Source organism: Amblyomma americanum, chromosome 2 (assembly GCF_052857255.1).
Source record: "Amblyomma americanum isolate KBUSLIRL-KWMA chromosome 2, ASM5285725v1, whole genome shotgun sequence".
Classification (NCBI taxonomy): domain Eukaryota; kingdom Metazoa; phylum Arthropoda; class Arachnida; order Ixodida; family Ixodidae; genus Amblyomma; species Amblyomma americanum.
The window spans coordinates 190,205,920-190,228,978 of record NC_135498.1 but is presented as its reverse complement, the minus strand read 5'-3'; positions in this window follow the sequence as shown (position 1 = coordinate 190,228,978).

Genomic DNA, 23,059 nt, shown 5'->3' with positions numbered 1-23,059 from the left:
AAGCACAAAGCGAACTCAGACTGAATAGTAACACAATAAGAAGTAGCTGAAATAATCCATGAGACATATGGATAAGAGATATGGATGAGACATATGGATGCGCAGAGAATAAACGAGCTGCTTGCTGTGCACAAATGCCATAACAATGCAATTTCCCATTGAAATACGGCTGCCTTTAAGAGCACATAGAGGAGAGACATTTTGATCAGTACTAACAAAATCTACACAGCACAGATGAAAGATACAATCGAGAGCTCACACAATGTTAAAGCGAGGCAACGTACCAGAAAATGAGCAAATATGAATAGTGACCTTGCTGTCGCAGGAAGCATTGAAGCAGCCAGATGCTACAGGAGATTACCAACGAAGATTTCACTAAAGCGAGCGACCGCATTACAGACTTCTCTGTGCCCACACACAAATAGAAATAGCTGCAGGGCATCCAAGACTTGAAAAATTCCTTTGCCATGTCACATAGAACGCTCTCTTCGCTGATCTGTGATAATAAAGCCACATAAAGGGGCAGTATCCCATCAACATAACATCTACAAATCTCAATGGGCACAAAATTTTTTCAGTTGCAATTATCAGTGTACACCAACTTGCGTGTAACGTAAACTTTCAAGACGCATTCACTTCGTGTTTTCAAAAGATAGGTCGATGGATTTCTTCAGTATAAAGCGTTCCCCAATATTTAGATGGATATAATATATATGCGTTCATCATATCACTGCCAACCACACGGCGATCGTGGCGATTCTTCATAACCAAGACAGATTATTCCTGCGCTGTATTTCACTCACTAACGCCAGCGCAAAGCACAATCATTAAGTACCACAGCGGGTGCCAGGAAATTAAAAAAAAAATTCATGACAGAGCATTCACTTTTGTACAAACGACCTGAAAATCGTCCGAAAGACATGTGACACCTCCCATATAGACGTTACAAGATACATTGCTAGTTGGTATGGGTACTCTGTGGCAATGGCCTACTACAGTACCAAAGCGGCTGTAACACCCTACCATTTCAGTGTGATGCCAGCAGGGGAATTCTTATTTTGAGACTTTAGAGTGTAACACCAGCTCTTCGCGTGCTGTGCTCTCTTAGTCCCGAATCGCATCGCCTTTCCGAAGACAGCAGCGTCAGACCCGTACGACCGTAACATTGGCTGGTATATGGCAAGAAGTGGTAGGGTTCTTACCGATTTAAACCATGTAGGCGTGGGAAAAGCATGTGCTTAGCTTGGTTTGCTGATGGTTTTCTTTTGGTGCGTCGTTGGCACGTCTGGCGACGATATTAGACTCGGGTTAAGCTTTGATTGACTTTAAGTTGATCCGATCTTTTCGTGCCGCAGATGGAATTTGATTAAGAGGACGATGTGCAGTGCACAGCGCGAGAGTGTGTTGCAGTTTAGCACGAGGCTTTATCGGCTGCGGCGATAGCACAATGCCCTCGTGCAGTGGCCAGCGAAGCGCATCTATTCGCACCCCCACAGGTTCGAAGCGCAGTCGCCGCAATATTTATTTTATTTCTGTACAGCTGTTGCTATGCTAGGTTTCGCTAAGCTTACTTCCAAGGTCAAGCTTCACAGAAACTCGATGAGCCGGTTAGACGTCGTGAAGGAGTGCTTTCGCACCAAAAAGACCAACGTTCTAACGTGGCCAATGAGAGCGTAGCACAAATGCAAACTGTAACCAACCCCTTCACATTAACGCTGACAAATGCGAGCAGCCGCACGCAACGCGGTCACGAGACGACGACATACGCCGGCCAAGACCGGCACAAGGCGGCAGCTAGTAGCAGCAGAATAGTTTTATGTGGATGGCATAAGCAGAGTGTTTTTAAATATTACACAGAGGGAAAGCTGGCGCCACTGTCTCTGCGAGTAAAAAGAGCGCATCACTCATCGAGAATGCCGAGGAGACAAAGATGATATTTGGTTTGGCTTGTGTGAAGTCGAAAACGTTAATTGCACCTCGAAATTGGTAGTTGCACCATGATGCTCTCCTCTGTGTACAGATTAATTTATATCAATGCAGCATTTTTCACTTCTTCAATTGATTTCACGCAAGTAAATGTTCGGTGATAGGCTGGCATGGGAACTTCCACAGCATTTCTTCGAGGCTGGCCTTGATAATAATTGCATATTCAGGGCTCAATCTACGATTTATGCCCAGCAATAGCCAAGCCGATAAGTAACCTCGTCTGTGAGTAAGAAACCTCCATGTGAATGAAGTGTAGCGCCGCCAGCTTTCCCTGCCATTACGTTAAGAAACTATACGGGTTTAAGTTCCTCTGCCCGCTGCTGTGAGAGAATGCGAACATTAATATTTTTTCATAAAAAGCTTTGTCATTTCCCGCTGAATATTCTTATCTAAAACATTTTTTAAACCAGTAGTTGTAGTGGTGTCTTAATTTGCAAAGAGACTAGAGCTATAAAAATTTCAATTATATTTTCTTTCTTTTCGTAATCCTCACCGACAATTTTAGCGCATCAGTTCCACTCCCCAGTTGATGTCGCTGGCACTAGGTTCCAGACCTCTATCGAGCCCCGCCATCTCGACCTATGTCAACGGACCTTGTCGGAGCCTCCGGGTTCTCCGCTAAACGAGAGCCTTAACGCTGTTGAGGTAAAACGAAAAAGAGCGTGAATCGAGACCATTACACGTTTGCGTCACAGCGGACGATGTCTTAAAATTTTTCGTTGAAGATGTCTCCAGCCATGTTTGAATACAAACTGTTCCATTCAATGCTAGCGCGTCGAATGAATAAGTAGGAATAAAGGGATGAGTGGCAGATTGCGCGTTAAATCTGAAACAGTAGTCACGTTGTGAAACGATTGCATGTGATGTGCGAGTGAGATCACCTCGAATTGATGGATGGTCACAAAAGTATTGAAACCGTCACACGAGCACGTTAACGACGATGTTCTAAGTTTGCTCATTTAGGACGTCTCTTAATATATGTTCGAGTAGTAAACCGTCAGAAGTCTGCGAAGATGAATTGTACTGCACAGATTCGGTGTTAATAATGACGTGGCTTCGTCAGGAATCCAAATGCTGCTGAGTATTCAGCTGCGCAGCAGCAGCATACTCAGCAGCATTTTGATTTCTGACGAAGACACGTCATTATGCAATGCTGCTCATACTCATGCTGAATACTCAGCAAGGCTGCTGTGTATTCAGCTGCCCGCCGCGGTGGCTCAGTGGTTATGGCGCGCGGCTACAGATCGGGAGGTCCCGGGTTCGAGCCCGAACGCGGCAGCTGCGTTTTTATGAAGGCAAAACGCTAAGGCGTTAAAGAACCCCAGGTGGTCGAAATTATTGCGGAGCCCTCCACTACGGCACCTCTTTCTTCCTTTCCTTTTTGACTCCCTCCCTTATCCCTTCTTTTAACGCGTGGTTCAGGTGTCCAACGATATATGAGACAGATACTGCGTCGTTCCTTTCCCCCAAAAACCAATTATTATTTTTATTCAGCTGATGAGTATTCAGCTGCAAGCTAATTTTTTAAACTGCGTGGCTGCCGTTTCCAGCATTCTTGGACAAAAATATTTAGTATCAGAATAATATAATGTACTGTTATGGAAGTATTGAAGGTATTGGTCCATTCTTTTAATTTGTAGTAAATTTTTTTTAGGTATTCCATTACTGATATCGGGCAGTTACGGTCGCCTCCTATGTCTGCACTCGCCATCGTGTGTTCATTGCACACCTTCTTGGAAAAATTAATTTTTCTATAATTTTTCATTCATCTGCACATAAGGAATGAAACTGCGTGCAAAGACAGTGATATAATTACTTTTTCTCTAATATTGCATTTACGAACTTCTGAATACGATTTTGTATTTCTAAATGCAGGTATGAGTGGACGAACGCTCCAAGGCAGCAAAAGGTAGCTAAGATTATAAACCACACTGCTTTCTTAGTGGCGGCGTTCTGCGAGGCACAGAGGGCTGCGGGCGGAAGCAGCAGAAAGTCTGAGTGATACATAGTGGACGATTTACCAACCTTTGCCTGATGCGGGAGTCCTTCAGTGTCGTCATGCTGTGCAGAGAAGGATGAACGGCATCGCGACTTTATTCGGCTATTTGATTCTATTTCACCTTCTTCTGCTCGCAAAGGCTAAATTTGACAAACCAAAATAAATGTAAAACATTCAATGCTGTCGTTTATAGACTCAGCCGATTGTAGAATATCATTCGCACCTTTCAGAATGCACTTCCAGAATCTAGTTATTAAACAATTTTCTTGTTTATTTCAAGGTGATGCGGTTTCGTATCGTAGTACTATTCCACACAAAACGTACCCTGTAACTCCAAGCAGAGAAGCCTCTTTGTTGTTTCAAGAAACGCTAATATTTCAGATATGAACGCGAATGAGGCTAAGCAATACGTGCGTCCAATGCTCAAGCAAGAAGGCAACTCTGTAGACATGCTCTCCAGAAACCGGTATGCCATCCTGCAGTTCTGGAAGCGAGAACACTGTGCTTGCCATTGCCATTTATCAGCTTAGGAATTTGAGTTTCCGCAGCTTTGCGAACAGAAGCCACTGCGTGTCTCCCGAAACAACGGGTTATGATCTAAAAGAACAATATTGCACTGCAACATGTTCCCCCTAATGAAAAAAATATAGGCCCTTGGGCTCTTGACACTTAAAGACGCTGTCGAGCCGAACTTCGACTTCATCTCTGATAGCTTCGCCTTCTTGGCCTTTGCGCGTTTTATTGTAGGAGCACGAACAGGCAGGTAACAATATTTGCTCTTTAAGATGGTGAGGGAGATAAAGCATTACAGTGGGTTTAGAAATTAGTATACAGAAAACCCAAGTAATGTTCAACAGTCTCTCAAGGAAGCAGCAGTTCACAATTGGTAGGAGGTGCTGGAAGTGGTAAGGGAATGCGCCTACATGGGACAGGTAATCACAGCTGATCCGGATCATGAGACGAACTACAGGTAGAAGATTGGTGCGCAGAGCGTACAGCAGGCTCTCTCAGATCGTGAGTAGCAGTTTAGCAATATCCCTCAAAAGAAAAGTATACAACAGCTGTATCTTACCTGTACTCATCTATGGGCCGAAACTAGGAGGCTAACGAACGAAAAGGGTTCAGCTTAAATTAAAGACAACGAAGCGAGCCATGGAAAGAAAAATGGTAGGTCGAACGTGGGAAAACCGGAAGCGGGCAGAGCGGCTGAGAGAACAAACCCGGGTTAACGACATCCCAGTCGAAATCAGAAGGAAGAAATGGGCTTGGGCAGGGCATGTGATGTGAAGGTAAGACAGCCGCTGGTCCTCACATGTAAAGCAGTGGATTTCAAGAGAAGGCAAGCGTAGCAGGTGGCCGGCAGAGAGTTAGGTGGGCGGATGAGATTAAGAAGTCTGCGGGGATACCGGGATACAGGACAGAGTTAATTGGAGAAACATGGCAGATGCCTTTGCCCTGCAGTAGGCCTATAGTCAGGCTAGTGATTATAATGGTACTCGGTGACGGTCATCTGTCGCAGCTTTGACGACTTAGAAAAGCAGTCTCTATAAGGCTGTAGGAGTTCATCAGCTCACCCTGCCCTGTGCCTTGGGTGCGCTCGGTTAGTGTCGTAGGTGGGATTTAGTGCTTCGGCATCTGGAAGGATTCTGCTGCCTTTGTTGAGGTGTTCGTGTTGTTCTTAACGGTTATTAATCATGACCTCACCTTGAAGATTCCGAAAACGAGCCATGCCTCTTGCCATACCCATTCGTTGGGACTAGGGATAGCTGCGTGTTGCGCAATGTGTAGCTTTCGGTATTCTTGGTCTCCCCGGTGCTAACGGGAGCAGTGACACTTGACCGGTCTGACACTTCTCCTAAAGTATACTAACAGGAGCGCGATGTTACAAATGCGTGTTCAATAGAAGGAAATAGCCGAGTAAAGCATGGTAGACTTCAATCGTTGCGCAGTGACTGATCCTTGGTGATCGAGAATGTCTAAAATTATGTCGTACAGGTATTCTTGTGGAACTATGATGGATGCGGAAGTATGTGAATTCATGGAACAGCACTCCTTTGGTGCGTTGTCCTGTCGGCGTTCTCAGGTGGCCTCCGGTGGTGTGGATCTGTGGGCCGTCCTAACTTTTTTTACTTTTCAGGGCCGTGCAGCGAAGGTTCCGCTTGCCACAGAATAGTCCCTTGCGGTGTCGACTAGAGCAGTAACTTTAGGACCATCGACAGCCTCTTCAAAGTCGTAGGTGTTTGCTCTCGAGTTGCACGTTGGTCACATTGTAGGGACATGGCTCGGTCGGTTGTCCGTTTTATGTATTTGGTGCATTGTCTTGGTCTTGGCAGTTCCGAGCAGCGCCCAACTGGTTCTGTTGGCTCCTGCCATGGTCACACTGTAAGTGCGTGCGTCGTCATCGCTGGAAGGCATTCGCCGATTCACTGTGAAGAAACTTCCTCTCTTAAAGTTGCTCTTTTCAATTTTTTCTACGGGGGTTGGCAACCTTCCTTCATTCGCACAACCGCTTCATTGATGCGGCGGGTGACGCGAGGCGCGCAGGAGCGAACTACAACTTTGTCCGTAAGGTTCCGAGACTGATTTGTTTTCTTCTCTAGAAATTATTGCCCAAAACAAATGTTGGTGCGTATGTGTAGCGACATCTTTTTGGGCTAGCCTGAGCCTTTTATGTTAATTGCTGTGGTAGCCGCTAGATGTCACTACATGTAAAAATATACTTCACTAGTCGTTTGCGCATTCTACTGTGAGTGAATGTGGACAGATGGACATCCACCTCGAACAAAGTGTAAACATAAAATTCTGTGTGAAGCTTGGTAAGAGAGCCACACAGACGTATGAGCTCCTTAGTGAAGCTTACAGCAACGAGACATCGCGGGCGCGAGTTTTCGTGTGGCACAAGAGGTTCGCTTCGGGGAGAACGTCGATGGAAGACGACTCAAGACAGGGGTGCCCTTGAACATCACGGAATGAAAATTACGCGGCTCAGATCAAGGAAAAGGTACAGCGAGACCGCACCATTATAGTCCGCATCCTATCAGATGCTCTTGGCATTAGTAAGACAACATTCCGTCAAATTTTGCATGAGAACTTGGGGAAACGAAAGCTGAATGCCAGACTTGTGCCGCACCCCCTCTCACAGGACCAGAACGACACGGGGACATCAGTGAGCGCTGATTTGCTCTCCGAGACAGAGAAGGATGTTGCATTCGTCGACAGTGTCATTGCTGAAGACGAAACGTTGTGTTTTCAATACGATCCTTAAAGGGGCTCCGAAACACAATTTCCGTGCATTGTTTTGCCTGTTGGTTTTATAGAATGAGTTATAGTGATGCTATAAGCATCGATTGTACCACGTATACTGTGGTTCTTAATATTTTAATCAGCTTGCGAAAACGAATTCGTGGTGCTGACGGTGTCACCATGCAGTGGCGGTTTTTAGCAGCGGATATGACATCACTTTGTGCGAGCTTGATGATTGGACAAGGATAAATATACTGCAAATTGCGTTAATAACTAGAGACACGTTTTGTGAAATTTTTGTGTTTTACATTGCATTAACAAAACCAACTTGTTTGCCCTAGATAAAAGCACTCGAAATTAAGTAAAATAACACGCCACCAGAGGCACTGGCTACTTTTTGCATTGAAGGACTTTGCGCATCTCTGTAAACATCCTACGAGCTAGCACTAAACACTTCTGGCTACTCTTTATGTATCTGAGAGTGGCTTTGCGGAATCGGTCCGATCGAGCCATTGCACTCTATAAGCGTTCGTTTTGGTCCCAAGGAAGGATGCATTCGTTTCACATTTAGTAGGCAGTGCGCATCGCCAGTTTGTGGAGAATCACCGGGCGGTGGCGCCAGATGGCGCTACGTTCCCGTCAACAGCGCGCGCTCCTTGCTCACCGTGGCCAACCAGGGCGCTAAGAGCGACGGGCAATGGTTGGCGGTAAGCAGTAGCTGTACGCGCTATGCTAAATGTGTCTGATATCTTGAGCACGCTGTCACACCGTTGCAGTATCTCGCGCTCGAGTTCAGATCCATAAGTAAGGGAACGTCACTGATCAGTGTTCCCTTCTGCGCCGTCGACGTGACGGTGAAGCATCGCCGGGTCAGCTGGGCGTTCAGATGGTTGTTGTAACCATGCGAAAGGCGCTGCCAGCGTTGGCATGAACGATTTACAGAGATTAGGCAACCATGGAGTGCAAGCTTCTGCAACGTGCTAAGATAGGCTGTCTTGATTGTTCACCCTGGGTGTCGTCATTGGGAGAGTGAAATGGGAATGGGAAGCTGCGCGAAAATCGAGTTGAGGGCATTATTTTGTTTGCTTGTATTTTGAAATTTTTTAATTGAATAAGTCCCGTTCCTATGCATCGATTCTCGTAATTCTTTTTGAGTCAGCATCTGTGTGACATAAAGAATCCATCTGAAGCATAACCGGCATCCGTTCAAGCGGTGTTTCGCAGCCACTTTAAACAAAGAGGCAGAGTGCCAATTGGTGGTCCCCGAGCTCTCCGGCATCGAGAAAGGTGTGGCGACAGAAGACCAAAACAAAGACGATGCTGATAGTTTTTTTCAATGCCAGAGGTGTCATACACTTCTAGTTAGTCCCACAAGGGCAGACGGTGAATCAGGAGTTTTAGACTTTTATATCCGCGTGCTCCAACACATGCGTGATGGACTGCGACGCCGTCGCCTTGAGTTATGGGCATGTGGACAATGAAGCCTTCTCCGCGATAACGCAAGGCGGCACACTGGTTTCAGCGTGACGAAATTTCTCGCCAAGAACAGCATTACTGTACTTCACCATCCGCCATACTCGCCTGACCTCTCCCCATGGGATTTTTGCCTGTTTCCTCGTGTGAAGAGAGCCCTAAAATGTCGCTGGATGGGGAGCTATGAGGCCGCTCAAGACGCCACGACAAAGGAGCTGACAGTCCTGGCAAAATAGGCGTTTTTCAACTATTTTCAAGACCTCAAGAAGCGTTGGAAGCTTTGTATGTGCTTCAAGTGACACTATTTCGAAGGGGTGCTGCGCAAACGGTTTCAATGTTTAACGCATTTTTTTAATGGACCCAGTCTCGGAAATGTATTTCGACGCGTGTTCAGTATATTTTAGACCATTGAGCCGTTTCATTTTACGCGACAAAGTTAGAGTGGACGTTCGGAAGAAAAAGTGTGCGCGTAGTCAGAATAGTTGAGGACTGGTCCAGAGGGCTGTGACTTCAGACATTTAGGTGTAAAATGAAAACGACTAAAAACTAAAACTTCTGACTTTGAGGACGTGCCATGACTGTAACGTCTTTATGGAATGTATGTATGGAGACTAAATTAATTGGACGGAAAAGAAAATTGGGGCATTTAGTTTGGAACGGAGCCCTTGACCCTTGCGTTGCGCGTCAGGCATGCTCGTTCGACTTGGTTATGAGGAGACCTTGTGTATCTTATGATGCATTACGGCTCCGTATGCGTACTGATGTATGCTAATAATTGGCTGTAATTAGAAGTAGGTACTAATTGAAAAGTACCAAACGACCATTAACGTTCTCGCGTCGTACCCTTGAGGCGCAGCTTAAGTGTCCCGCTAATTTTATACTTTCCAGTTGACCTTAAGTTCTTGTCAGCTCGATGCATTCTGCGAAACTTCTCAAAACGGTCGTCAATTTCGTCCCCATTTTTTTTTGCTGCTGGAAGTAGATTTTGTTTAGCCGTTACACTTGTTTTGTGGCTAAGATCACTGTTAAATTTATTTCTCTTCGTTTCAATTCATCTGTGTTTCATATATACGATGAAACGCACTCAGTATGAGCCGGCTGCGATGCTCTTGACCGAATGGCATTAATAAGGCTTGATTACAATAAGCGGTGGTTTGCCGTTAAACCGCGGATACTAATTAACCATCGCGTTTCTCTCCCCTGCCTCTTTTTGCCACTACCGTTTTGGCGCGAGGGGTGGTCTTCCATATTAGTTAGACATACATTGCCAAGTCAAATGCACCTTACTAAGCGAGCCCTTATAGTTCTACAAATGTAAAAGCAAATGTGAGTGAGAAACTCGATACGCTAGTTTTTTTCACAAGCGACAGCGGCGCTTACAGCAACGCGGCTAACCAAAGAAAAGCCACTAGCCACAGGAGGTGGGGGAGGGGAGCCGGAGAGCGCCAAAGCAACTGACTTCGAGCATCTCAAATAGCGCAGTCTTTTGCAATAAAAAACTAAATGGCTGCTTGATATTTATCTGCTATACGGGTCCAGAATGTTAATCTTTGCGCCTACCATCCCCTGTCAAGTATAGAAATGATACACATGCACTCGAGAGGAGAAATGATGCTATCGCTCAAAGAAAAAAATTTCACTGAAACGTCGGCATTAAACTCTGTTAGTAACAAGCTTTAAATCGCTGTAAATAGGATTAAGCAGTGGGTGATGCTTTTGCACTGTCGTGATTATTATGTGCAAGTGCCGCTTCTCTTCAATACCCAAAAGTCTAAAAATGTGATCACGAATGCGTTCGGCGACACAGCACTTGTACTCCACCTCGCGATGAGTGAATTATCGCCACAGCCACAACGACCGCCACAGTAGAAGCAGATAACTTGGTGAACTATGACAGGCGGGCGCTTCAGTGGTAGCGTTACTCGCTTCACAAAAGCAGCTCTTTGGCCTCTGTTATTGGAACTTCTCGTAGAGAACATTGCGCAAAGCTGCAGTGCCTGCGGATATCTGCCCCTGTCGACAAGTAGTATACACGCACTAAATGGCGCACTCGCTCAGTCATGCTGCACCTTCTGTGGCGCACGCTGACTTCACTGCGTGGACGACTTCTCTGTACTGAATGAAGATGAGGTTCTCCCGGTGTACCACTAAGAGGAGGCAAGAGTCAATGTAATGAAATTAGGCGCAATTCAGGGTCACCATAATGCTAGAAGCAGCGTTTATAAGTGTTGCAAGTAACTGCACTTATTCCAGCCTCCCTGTAGCGCGAGTGTTCTCATTATTTTATAGTATGTTTTTGCGTACCATGCTTATTATTGTAGAAGCTGGTACTTGACCGAACTGCGAGAACCGTGCCGTAATTTCCCCACGAACGGTGATTCGCAATATCACTGAAGTTCAGCGCAACCGCAAGTCTACAGATCAGCCACAGCAATATCAGCAATAATTGCGGTGCGTTGGTGGATATAAACAAGATGATCGTGGTATATCGCTTCAGTGAGTCTCTTGCGCCGCTGAGTGGTTGCAGGATGAAAGAAATGTGGAAAAGGAGGAAGGCTTGCCCTCGCGCTAACTTTCTGCTCCTGCCGATGTATTTCAACAAAAGATCCGCAGCAGTTATTAAAGGGGGCCGGGTGCGATTTCTTTAGTTTTTTGTCACAATCTACCGGCAGAGGATGTGAAAAACAGCAGCTTTACGTACGCAGGATGGTGATGAGCTGTAACTTATGGGCATCCTGCGTATTATTTAGGGCGTCAGTATTTATTTTCCAGACAAGGGATCGCCCACCAGCGGCGCGCTGCGTGTAGCATGGGCAGAGGAAATTGAAGACACAAATTCCTGGGAATATGAGCCGACAGGTAGCGTCGTTAAAGCGTTGCGCGTCCACTTCAATGTTTCTTCCTCCGCTCACTCTATACTTTGCGACTACAGTGCACTCCATCTTACGCCGTCGCTTTTCGATTTTATTTTTGTGAGCAGGTGGTCGACCGACTGATCTGGGCATGATAGACGGTCTGGACCTGTGGCCGTGGTTACGCGCTTCAGGACTAGTGAAAGGGACCTCATGGCCTCGGCGTGAACTCCTCGTCAATGCGGACGTCGATTCTGGACAGTCAGCGTACCGTGACGGTCACTACACATTGGTGTCGATCACCAAGCCGGCAGAGCAAGATGGTTCCAGCTTTTTCAGTGACCCCGATATCAATCGACACATTCCTACGCCGGGAAAATTGCCGCCATGCGGTAGCGCGGGAACGGCGAAGCATCTGGACGCCCTGATGACGTCGTCCGTTGCATGGGTGACGCTTCGGAGCTTCTACAGAGACTCGCCTGGCGTGACGACACTGCTTTCCGAGTGGCGCCAACGCGCTGAGGTGCAGTGCAATCCCGAGAATTCTACAGCTGTGGGACTAGAGGGACCGCTTAAGGGCTATTACCTGTTCGACCTGACACAAGACCTGTGCGAGCTGAATGACTTGTCGACTCGCCTACAGTCGGTAAGAAAACGGAGTGTGACCACCTTAGGATGCTGCTTTTCTCCCGAAACTCAACGAGCGCCCACCCATGCACGTTTCTTTATGCGGGAAAAGTTTTGTGAAAAAATGTGTTATAGAATATATGTACCGTAGGACTTCACATAATTGGTAGCGCAGCATATTTCTCGGCATGATTTGCATTTGGATTAGGTCCATTTGACTTTTCTTGCTACAGTTGTTTTACACGACTAACGAAAATGAAAAAAATAAAACCGAATAAAAAAATTATCAGGTAACTTAATAGTGATTAGAAAATTGACAATCAAAAGTACGACGACAAACACTGGCACAAAAACACACAGAAACCGCTGGCACAAAACAAAAACCTTGTTTTCGGTGCTTTCATAGGTATGCAGCTCATATTGGTATACAACAAAGGTAATAGCCACTATACACTTGTAAATTAGAGGCACTGATAACAGGCGCTATTTAAGTGCAGGACACGTGCCAGATCAACTGTGCCTTTCGACATTTTGTACCTTCTCTGCGCATGGAAACCCAGAGTGCAGCACTCTAAATGTAAAGGACCGGTAGCTAAGAGGTGTAGAATGGGCTCGTGTGGTGGAGGCATTCTGTTCAAAATTTGCCGCTTTAAGAATGTGTTTTAGCGTCTGCAGAGCATTGGCAAAAGAGGGCAACTGCACGTGCAACACAGCGGAGGACCCTTAGAATTTGAGATTCTGACATGGTCTATTCGGCGGAGAAATTTACTGCACTTAACACTAGACCCTTATAAGCAAGGATAGTTATTCACTCTTCCTGTTCAACGAGTAAAACGAACGAAATTGCAGCAGATATAAGGAAAGAGTATGTATAAGACTAGTCAGAACGATCTGCAGTATCTGAGAAGGGAAATGTTTTGATACTGCGGCCTAGAGAGTAGGCGAGAAATTGACAACACTTTAGTGACTTGACTGAAATACTGAGACCATCACGACACTGGCAGCACAGCCAACAGCTTGTGGCAGTCTAAATCAGTGAAACCTAGAAGAGTGAAAACGTTGTCGCGATATAGCGGTGCCTGTGAATAGCCCTGGCACTTTTTTTTAATGCCGACGAAAATGCCATAGCACCAGTGTACAAAATTCCTGTTCAATTAAAGAATTCTAGGTCACTGCGGACAAAAGACGCTGACGCGCGTTACACCCGTGCGGTCGCTTTGAGGTGCGGAAGTTGAAATTAATACAAGCCGAGTTACCGGCATCCTGTAGAGCACACAGGAGGCACAAAACATAGGTCAGGCATATCGGATCGGGGAAGAAGACGCTGAAAGCGCTGTGCACTGTATTGACATTCATCTCTGGCAAGAACTCAGGGAAATGTACGGATGCCTTTATAAGCTGTACCATAAATTGCAGGAGTAGAAACGGAGAAGCATCACTGAACTATACCGAAAACAATGATCTCTGAATTGGGGGGGGGGGGGGGGGGATTTTTTTAACGTCCCAAAGCGACTCAGGCTATAAGGGACGCCGTAGTGAAGGGCTCCGGAAATTTCGACCACCTGGGGTTCTTTTACGTACACTGACATCGCACAGCACACGGGCCTCTAGATTTTCGCCTCCATCGAAATTCGACCGCCGCGGCCGGGATCGAATCCGCGTCTTTCGGGCCGGCAGCCGAGCGCCATAACCACTCAGCCACCGCGGCGGCTATCTCTGAATTGTGTTCAGCTTTTTCTTAAAAGGTGACAAGAGCCAATAGGCGAAGAAAAACCCGCATAGAATGAAAACAAATGATTAGACATCATAAATTATGTCGGTCGTCGCATTGCGCGAAATTTTAGTGAGTTGAACATATATTTGTTGCAACAGCCGTAGAGTGAAGTCGATAGGCTTTTATACGTTTGAAACCAGCAGAGAAAATTCGTCTTGAAGAGGCACATCACCTGTTTATAAGCACAGATGAATGCCAAATAGTTAAGCATCGGGCATAGGAGTAACTATTATATGCCTTAACCGCTCGAAAGGATTTAAAAAGCTAAAATTCTGTGAACATTTAAAGTATAAGGTAACATAGTGCCGTGCAGAGCGCTGAAAGCTTTGTTTTAGTTTATCCACGAGTATTTTTAATAAAGTGACGTTGACTCAGGCCCAACCCAGTACCAAAACTCTTTGCTCACAAAGGAGCTTGTAACAGAAAAGGAGACATTTTCAAACTCAAAATTTGTTTTTGCGCACAAAAACACGACACGAGAAATAAAAGATGCCATTTTGTGCGCAACAATGAATTCTGAGAATGAACCAACTAGCCCCACAACGCATTTTACTGGAGTAATTTCCAAGCCGTGAAAATTGTTAAAGCTTCACCAGCACCAGCGACACCAGTGCTTTGTGCCGCTCGCCGGGAAAGATTTGCTTCGTCCGCGTCTTTCCGTCTTTGTCGGTTTAGACGCTGGAAAATTCCTCCTTTTTTAGACCGACGTCCACTAGGCTAAGTTAGTACTATCAGAGCTTGTAACGGCCATCGAGAGATCACACGAGCAAGGCGTACGGCCTTTCTGTAAAAGGGCGGTCCTGTATTCCTCGTCCAGAACGACGAGGATATTGGCGAGTTGCGGTGGCAACGCGCAAACGTAGGCTTCGGTGACCTACTGTTTGCTGAGCTAACTTGCGCGGGCAGACATCAAGAGCCTCGGTGTCAGCGATATAGTGCAAATCCGCTCGGCGGCCCGCTGGTCTCGGCCGCCTTCAATGTTATCAGGACACCTAATACAGCTACAGCGCCGAAATGTATAAAATGCGACAGACGACGTTCTGGAGGCTTCTCCGCATCTAACGGAAAGCGTTAGCCACGGGTTCCGGCTGCAATAATAAAAAAGCCGCCACCTTCTGGAAGACGTTGAAGTAACGAGCGTTAGCAGTTTGGTTTAATAAAACTAGATACGAATGAGATGAAAGGCAGGTTTCGGCCGCCCGGCGTTCTCGGAAGTATCCGAGTATGTCTGACCTCTTGGACTCATTCCTCAGACCTTCTTCGGCCACTGCGTAAGATGTCGATGGTTTGGGATGATTCATGTCCTGCTTCAAACACAGTGTGGTAGTTAATGTATCGGCGAAACCGAGCGCAGCTGGTAGGACCACCCGGTGAAGACGGCTTATGGATGGATGGAACCCAAGAGCGTCCCCTTCCGAAACTGGGTGGATTGCCACCATGCTCGGCTACTCCTGCAACGCACGCCGCCTAGCGGAGCGTGATCGACGCTTAGCGGCATCTTTCAGAGAAATTAGGATGCACGTCTACCCCGTTGTCGAGTTAAACCCCCTCAAGCTACGTCCCAAACAAAATTTGGCTTCGTCTTGGGGGGTCAAGGTGGGCCTAGAATTCGGCTTGCGGTGCTATATGGTATCGATTGAATAAGTAATCGCATGTATACAATGTTTACCTATTATATAATTTTGGTTTTATTTCTATACCACAACCCATACGGTTTTATTTGCCTACCAAATTCGGCACACAACTGTCCCCGAATGGGTGCCCCTTGTTGTTGGAGTATCTATAGCGGAAGGAATATTCGCATATATAGCGGTCCGGTTACGGGACACTTGTCCTATTCGTTATATGATGTTGGTTGGTGTTTTATGTTGTTATTAGTTTTGCTACCAGAAGTATGCCGCAATTTTGTCTCCTGACGTCATACTCACATAGTTCCACCATAGTGGGCCGTGACGTCATCATTGGCACGTGGCAGACGGTTCTTTCTACAACTCTATTGTAGATGGGCTACAAGTCTCAATGCGAGATGTGCTGTTTTCTAGTTGCTGCCACAGATGCCGCTGTGATCTCAGGGTGATAGCAGACCCCACGAAATCTCTGAACGGCTAACGCTCTTAAGACCGCAGAAAAACACACGTAGAAGCGATTTGTCGCGGTGTTATGAAGGAAGCAGAAGAACGGAAGCCATCAGAGCCTGAGAGAAAAAAAAAACTTGTCTTCAGAGAAGGGATAAAGGGTTTTGAAAGAGACGGTAGAGGGAGAAATGAATGCTGGTACAGCCCGCGTACACATCAATGTGCAAACCGCCCGCGCGCCAGCATCGAGGCCGCGGACGGATGCTCAGAACCCGAGCATCGCAGCCAATGCGCTGACGTAGAGGGTGATGTATTTTCTCAAGCATTGCCTTCAAAATAACTATTCATCTTTGTAACGCCCTACATTTAGAACGAAGAATATATGCCGTTTTGCTATCATGGTCCGCAACGTTTTTTTTCTGCGCCTGTCACGTTGTTGTGTTGCACACAAATTTCTATTCGGGTTACAGAGGATGGTTTCGTGTTAAATTACTATTCGAGGAAAGAATCAGGCTGCCACGCCGGTTTCTGCACCCGGAAGTTTTTGTGCATTTATGTCTTAAATATCTCTTTTCAATTTTACGTGCTCGGTGCACAACTCGCCTCTTGCGCTTCTTGCTCGCTGCGCGGGAAATTTAGCAGGCAGGCTGGTTTTATGGAGGCACACTTACAGGTGCATTTACAGCTCTCACTGACGTGTCAATCTATTCAGTGCTTTAAGTACTCTTGTCATAAGTAACTAATGCAGACATTTGCGATATTGAACACTATTTCACAAAGCCGTCACACAAGCCCTTGTCAAATGCGTGAAATGGGAAAGCTCCTATTAACGAGCCCTTGGTAAACACACAATGACAGAAGAGCGCATGCGGAACTCAACAAGTACATTGTATCGAAAAACAGCGATACAAGTAAGAATGTCAGTGCTTTAAAATGAAACATTAAAAGGGAAGCTGAAACGGTTTTCAAATTGCATGAACACAATGTGGTTGGGAAGAAGGGACTTTGAAAATCATGTGTGTAAATTTTTTCTCGATTCTGTTCGCAAAATGAGCCGCAATCGCTTGTTAAAAGCCCGCCGCCGAAACGCCCTCTTCGCTTCCGGAAGCGCCGAATGGGGGACGGAACTGGCGGAAATGAAGCCATTCACGAGTAGTTTGCTGACCATCCTGCTTTGCTTGCCGCTTTTCGGCCCGCGCTTTGGTGAACTACGGATCCACAATTTGCAAAACACAGTTCTCAAGCCAGCCGAAGCAACGCGCTACGCAGCAACACAGTCGGTGCTGGCCGGAGATCCCCGTAGATGACGTCAGAGGATCCCGGCCATTCGCGGCGTTTGCTCGGCGCCCTGAGACGCTGGTGCCCGTTTTATTCGAAAAAACAGCTTTTTGCGTTTATTTCCACCCTTTTTGAATGCGATATTCTTTTTCAGAGGAGTGAAAACTATAAAATGCCGCATGAAACTCAATTTTTTCGAAAAGTGCTTCAGCTTCCCTTTAATGCTCCCCATAAAGTCGGCGTCTCACTGGTTGAAGAATACGCGAAAATTGTTGTACCACATCCATGCCTTCACCCCTTTTGTCTCTACCTGGGTCCCCCACACTATAAGTATTATATTCCAGAAGGTTTCCACTGTACCATTAGGATGTCTAAGTATTTTTCAGCATACTACGCAGGCAAAAGAGACTATAACTAAAATTGCCTCCGGAGACCGGACTAGCTGGTCTCACTGTGCGTGCTTGTAAGGGTGTGCTTGGTGCATTGCTCATTAAGAAGTTGACAGGGAATGCCCTAGACAAAGAATCAAGCTCTAAACGGCAATACCAGGACATCAGACACATTTTTTTTCTCTCGTTGCCCTCGTTTTCCAAGCATAATTCTTACCTGAACGGCCAAAGTGTGCTGTCAGTGTCATTTGCATTGACACCAAAAGATTTTTAAGCTCAATTTTTATTTTTGGTTTTGACACAGTTCAGCAGCGTGAGAGAGGTTACTCCCCCAATAACTAGCGTTGTTTGCGTATCTCAGCGTTACCTAACTATCCCAGACTCTTACGAACTACGCCGACCATCATCTGTTTAACAGAGCGGCTGTAAAACGAGCATGCTTGTTTCCAGGGCGACCGTACTCCACAAAAGAACACTGAGCTGCAATTTTATTGCGCTCTTGACCTTCAGTCACTACTCAGTGAACGTGCAGAATGTTTCATACATCTTCGACATTTTTATTGCGCTACTCAAGGTTTACACAGACAAGAACGACACATACAGACAGGGCGCCCTGTCTGTATGTGTCGTTCTTGTCTGTGTAAACCTTGAGTAGTGCAATAACAATGTCGAAGATTACAAACTAACTAGACCCATTTCAAGCTCTTGTTAGTTTCATACATCATCGCGTGCACCAAGACAACCGAGGCTACCTCTATATTACCACTACACCACTGCTGCTTACTTAGCCCTTTCCACCGGTCTGACATGCGTGGTAACGGTCTAGCGGCACCAGAACAGACAGGCCAGTGTTCATTGGCCCCTTGGTCTGTCTTGCATATTAACTACCCGCTTAATCCCGTATACTTGAATATCCAGTTATTTTTGTGCATATAATTGCGTAATTCGCCAAAAATTTAAATCCCGCGATGACAGCCTAGTGCCCTAAAATGACCTTAGTATCGTACTCATTTGAATGCAAAGTTATCAACTAAATTCAAATTAATTTCTTTAGCTTACAAACATTCCAATTCTCGCGTTCCTATTACAGCGGCGCGGTGGCTTTGTGGCTTTGGAGTGCCGCTCTTGATCACAAGCTCATGGCTGCGATTCAGGCCGCAGTGGCCATATTTCGATGGAGGTGAAGTATAAAAAATGCCTTCGTGCCGATTCATCTTAGCGCACTGTAAAGGACCTCAGGTGGTCTAAATTAATGCTGACTCCGGCACTAGGCAGTGCCTGGAGGCCAAAGCCGTTTCGGGATGCTCAATGCCGGCAACACACATTAATTCGCTTAGTTCGTTATCAACATTGCTGTACCAAGGATTTCAAGGATCGCTCCGTTTGGCGTGCTTATCACAAGTACCTTGGCGTGCATATCACATCTAACTTATCATGATCGCACTTGTCACCGTCATCGGCGCGAAAGCAGCGCGAGCGCTTTGGTATATTCGCGCAATCTATGCACTTTGTCCACTGACCCCTGCTAACTAGAATACCTCACATTACAGCTCCGCCTTAAGGCTATGACGCGCGTTATATTTAGTGGGTTAAAGCCCATATGTGCAGAATTGGTCATTACCTACTTAACATTCATAGATGGCGGCTATCCTCCTACCACCACCAGCGCAGCGGCGCAGTAGAGCAGCGGTTAACCGATGCGCCATTGCCCTGGCAGGCGGCTGTTTTTACCAGAGCCACGGATTGGGACTCCACACTAATCAATTTCTCACCCTTTAGGGTGTAAATCACCTGTACCCAGACGAACACCCTTTTCCAATTGTTCGGTGCTAAAAAAGGGTGCAGAGATCAGCGCCCTTAAGGAAGGGTGCACTTAATGATACTTTAGAGGGTGCAATGGTTGCACCCTCATTAAATGGTACTATGTTTCAACAACACCTCTACGAATGCATGTTGGAAGGGTGCTCCACGTTAATGCGCGCCCTCTAAACTTTCATGCTGTGCACCCTTCCTGAAGGGTGCTGATCTCTGCACCCTTTTTAGCACCCGAAAGGGTGTTCATCTGGGGACAACTGATTTGCACCCTTAATGGTGAGAATTTGTTTAGTGTGTGTGCGACCCCTGTTGGTCATCCCGAGCAGCCTCTCGCGGAGCTGGCCTGACGCTCGTACTAACTTACCCAACTTGCCCGAGTTTCTACCTATCGAGATTATATTGCCGTTTCTTAGATTCTTGGTCGGTTTTGGTTAGCTTATGAGTGTTTCCGCTCTGATAAACCGAAGCTGTGCTTTTGTAGCGATAGCTACATTACGGGAGTATTTCGAGCCTTCAGCGTGGCGGCGCAGCCACACTGTTGCTGCGCCGCCACGTTGTCATGGGGTTGGTCACGTGGTGCGGAGCAACTGCCAGCGACGGGGCGCCGTGGCTGATTATATTGTTGGTCACGAGGCCTAGTTCCACTCGGCCAGCTGTAGCTGTCGCGTCACTCCAGGTTTAACCTGAGCTAAACTACCGCCACATTTTTTCTTCCCCGCCTGTATTCTAGGTGGTGGACCAGATTTCCAAAAAGCTCAGCGGATACGCAGCAGTCGCCCAGCCGCCGAAGCAGCACACGCTGGACCCGAGCGGGCGGCCCGAGTTCAACAACTGCGTCTGGGCCCGTTTCCAGGACACGCCCCAGACAGCGAGCCGCATGTGCCCTTGCCCGAGATAGTTGTTCCTGGCCTGACAATGTGGTTTTTGTAGCGAGAGCTACATTACGGTAGCATTTCGAGTCTTCAGCGTGGCGACCCCACGCTGTCACGTGGTGCGGAGCAGCTGCCGGCCGCGCGGCGCCGTGGCTGATCATGTAGTTGGTCACGTGACCAAGTTCCTCTCGGCCAGCGGTAGCTATCGCGTCACTCAAGGTTTAACCAGAGCTAAACCCCCTCCAATTTTTTTAAAAGTTACCGCTGCAAGCAGTGCTAAGCGCAATCGTAGAAACCTCCGATACGTCGTCCCCGTTTTAACTGTAGTGCCTCACTCTTGTTGCAGTGAATGCTTATATGGAGAATCGGCGGCGTTTGCCGACGCGTTCCTCTGGCCGCGAGGGGCCCGGCCAGCTCTGCAATAGTATGAGCACGCCGCCAGTGTACACAGGTCTCATTTTTATATTGTGCTGGTGGAAGCTGAGAAGGCAGGGCAATTAGCAGATTCCATGCACTCGGCAATTCTACCACGTATGAGTGACGGAGAGCTTGGTGTAGGCTGCAAGGCGAAGGGAACCCGCAGCGTCTGTATGCTTGGCTCTCCTAGTTCTCAGTGACAATCTATGCAACTGGACTTTGTTCGCTAGCACTTGCACCGCCTCAAGGACAGTTATAGGAATCTGGGCTAGCCTCCTACAGTATAAGCTATTGTGTGCCGCACCTTTTAGCATTTTCTCTCTTCTGCCGATGCGTCAAAACCTGCGCGCTCGCCACTCAGCAGCCAGCGCACACATCTCGGCCGCGCCTCACCTTCGCCGGCGATGCTATGCATTCCTCTCGGGCTCTACGCCTGAGGAGGCAGAGGAGACCGCCATCGCCCTAGCCCTTGCACATTCGTATGCCCAATACATCTTCAGCGACTCCAAAACGGCTCTGTCCAACTTTGCCAGAGGCAGGATTCACGCCCCTGCCTGGCAATTGTTGAACACCCCTACTCAAAATTTACCGCTCAGGGTAGAGCTTCAGTGGGTTTCGGCTCACTCTGGGAACCCTGGAAATGAGGCTGCCGATAAATTGGCCCGAGGTCTGATTTGCCGGGCTCAGGGCAGTCTCGATCCAGGATTCTCGAGGGAGCGGGCGCACACCTTTGCGGAGCTCACGCAAATACCCCGTTTGGACCGTCGGACTTACCCTCCTCCCCACCCCTCTCTTACGCACTCCCAACAGATCCTCTTCAGACGCCTCCAGACCCGCTCTCTGTCATCCCCTCAGCTTTTATGCCACTATTGCGGCACATCCCCTGCATGCTCCCTATGCGGTGACCCCCACGCCACACTCTCCCATATCCTTTTCGGCTGCCCTGCTGACCCTCCCCCGTGGGGCCGCACGCCATCTCGAGCTGGGAGAACTGGGAGGTCCTGCTTATGTCTGCAGACCCGACATCGCAGCTTGCTGCGGTGACACGGGCTGCCGACGTCATGTCCCGGCATGACCTACTTGATGCAGTGCGGGACCGCGCAGTGGCCCGAAGTTAACGTAGCCGAAGAGTTCTACACAGACCCGTACAGTAGCCAATGTAATCAGAGCGTTAATGAGAAAGACAGCAGTGCAAATCAATGCGTCATCCCGCCAGTAACAAAAGATGAAGTAAAGAAAGCCTTAGGAGCAATGAAAGGGGAAATGCAGCTGGGGAGGATCAGGTAACAGCCCATCTGTTGAAGGATGGAGGGGACATCGCGCTAGAAAAACTAGCCACCCTGTATACGCAATGCCTTATGACCTCGACTGTACCAGAAGCTTGGAAGAATGCAAACATTATCTTATTTCATAAGAAGGGAGACGCCAAAGACTTCAAAAATTACAAACCGATCAGCTTACTATCCGTTGCTTTCAAAGTATTTACTAAGGTAATCACTAATAGAGTCAGGGCAACCTTAGACCTCAATCAACCAAATGATCAGGCAGGCTTTCGTAAAGGATATTCCACCATCGATCATATTCACACTATCATCCAGATGATTGAGAAATGCGCAGAATATAACCAACCTCTGTATATAGCCTTCATTGATTATGAGAAAGCATTCGACTCAGTAGAAACCTCAGCAGTCATACAGGCATTGCGTAACCAGGGTGTAGAAGAGCCTTATGTCAAAATACTGGAAGATATATATTGCCACACTGCTCACATTCTGCGAGCGCCGCCATGCGGCCGAGCGGCATTATTGGGCTCGTGTGGGAGCGAAGAAGAGGACGTTCCCGTTCGAACGCGCGCTGCTGGGTTTCTGGCCTTCGGATTAAAAAAAAAGCCCCTTTTCGTGCAGCCCTACGTTTGTCGGCGACAGTTTGGTGGAGCCGCTGGGTATCGTTCCATGAACGCTCACCCCGGGGGCAACTCTGACGCTGATCAGCGACGCTTGGACACAACACCCGTCCACAAAGCGAGCCGCCGCCTGCGAGGCCTGCAACCTGAGTGTCAGCCACTGACGATGCCGGTGCGTACCATGACGTCTACTACAGGCAGTCAGACAGGCCAGCCTTCCGGCACTGTCCCGCCCGTTGTAGTTCTCACCCCTCGCTCACCACCTTCCTTCCACGGCGATCGGTTTGAGGACGTCGAGGACTGTTTGTCCAGCTTTGACCGTGTGGCCACTTTTAACCAGTGGGACGACGACCGAA